The following is a 2,348-nucleotide window of genomic DNA, read 5'->3' on the forward strand; positions in this document are numbered from 1 at the left end:
GGTGTGTGTGTGTGTGAGTGTATGTGTGTGTGTCCTTTCCTCATTCTCTATCCACCCTAGTTAGGTTTCTAGGACCAAGCTATGCAGGATGTAGCAAGAGCCAGCTTGTGTTCAGCTGATATCATTACAGAGTACCCATATTCAAAGTAAAATTCAGACTGGCTTTATGTTTTTTTTCTGAAAGACACATTGATAGGGGATTTCTAGAGGTAGCAGAGAGACCTGATATAAGTGAAGACTCTAGGCACAGGGGAAAAAAGCTAGAGATTGTGCAGTTCTGTGGTGAGCAACCAGTCCTGTCCCCTGTTGCTGTGATGAAACACCATGACTAAAGCAAGTTGGGGAGAAAAGGGTATATTTGGATTACATTTCCATATCCTAGTGCATTATTGAAGGAAGTTAGGATAGGAACTCAAACAGGGCCAGAACCTGGAGGCAGGAGATGCTGCAGAGGCCACAAAAGGATCCTGCTTACTCATCGTGGCTTGCCCACCCTACTTTTTTATAGAACCTGGGACCACCAGCCCAGAGGTTGCACCACCTACAGTGGACTGTGTCCTCCCCCATCAAAGACTAATTAAGAAAATGCCTTACAGCTGGATCTGATGGAGGCGTGTTCTCAGTTGAGGTCCCCTCCTTTCAGATGACTCTCTCTTGTGTCAAGTTGACATAAAACCAGCCAGCATAGCTCCCACTTCAGCAGGCTCTGAGAATGGATTCTTGGGTTATGTAATGAGGATGGATGGTTTGTACTGATTGGGTCTGCTCTTAAAACAGAGAGACATACTTAGTTAGCTACCAACAGTCATTATTCCTGGTGTGAGGAAATGAAGGTGCCTTCCAAACTGTGAGTGGGCGTTGCTCAAGGACTGCTAACAACAGGCATACAATATGCTGCCAAACAGCTTATGGATTAGCTGAGGGTGGGAATCGTATTGGCTTTACTGCTAATTATATACTCCTAGGAGAGGGACCAGCTGGAAGAAGGGGAACGAAAAAGAGTCCAAACTCATTTGCAAACGTGTAGTGGTTTGTTTTTTCAGCTTGGAATTCATTGCTTACATAATCTCTCGGGACAACACCCTAGAATACTACCTGTGTTGTCAGTTTGTCATTGAGGGATCCACAGGGAGTTGTGTCCATGAGCATCACATGGTGTTTGTCTCAGATCAATCAGTGGACACTACCAGACAGAGTCCTGTGCCTTAGAAAGAACAGGTCGTATTACTGTAATAGTATATAGAGAGAAATGTGAGCCATTACCTGCTAATATGATGAATCCTTGGCCAATTTGGGGAAGAACTCTCTGTCCCTCTGTGGAAAAGGACAAGAAATCAGAGCAATTTCATGCCGGCCTTCTCATCTCCAGAGGTACCATGGCCATTCTGATGCTCTTCTGTGCATTCTCCCACCCACAGCTGACACCTCTTGAATGCCAGGCATGAACTCCAGTTTCCTCTGAGTTGGTCTTCCTATGACATCCACTTCCATGTGCCTAGAATGCCTCCGTTTAGCTTCTTATCCTTGGCCAGTCATTTCCTTTCATTGACACCTTTCTCAGAATAGCCCAGGCTAGAAAGGGTTTCTCTTATGTACATGTGACTTTGCCTCTGAAGTGACTCGAGCCAGCCCTAACTTGGCAAGCATGGCTCTGGCAGGCCTTGCCTTTCTCTCCCTTCTCTTTGCCTTCCTAAAAACCATTAGATGATATGCCTAAAGCAAGGCACTGAAATCTATTCCCTTATTTGGCCACTTCCTCCTCCTGAGGTTGACTACCGAGGTCCAGCTATCAAAGTACTGAAATCCAGCAATCAAAATCCCTCTGGTTTACCTAATTAACATGGCCAGTTAAAATTAAACACCTCCTCATAACACAGGGTTGCCTCTGTGCCATTATAGACCACCATTTTCCTATGGGTCACATCTGTCTCCTCTCTATCCAGAGGCAGTCCTTTGTCCCCCTCCAGGACAAATAACCCTATTCCTTGTTCCCTTTCTCCATCTTCTTCTATATCCCATCTTTGTTTTTTATTCTCTGACCTCTGTCCCTCTGGGGCAAATAAATCTCTTTGGTGTTAAGAACTTGGGTCTCGGGGATCCTGAACAGATACCTGTCCCGTTAGCATCCTTGACTATAACTGAACCAGAAAATCTGCAATGGACCCACTGAGAATGTTGCCTCACAGGGACAATGGACAACATGTTAACTGGTTGAGACTCCCCTTTCAAAAGCCAAAATATTGATTCAGAAAGACACTTAGTAGTAAGGAAGGAGTGGAAGTTAAGGTGCACACAGGCATAGAGATGTAAAGTCACATATGTCATAAGATCGCAAAATCTAAGGGGGA

The sequence above is a fragment of the Mus caroli genome, chromosome 1, assembly GCF_900094665.2.
Source record: "Mus caroli chromosome 1, CAROLI_EIJ_v1.1, whole genome shotgun sequence".
In the NCBI taxonomy this organism is placed as follows: Eukaryota; Metazoa; Chordata; class Mammalia; order Rodentia; family Muridae; genus Mus; species Mus caroli.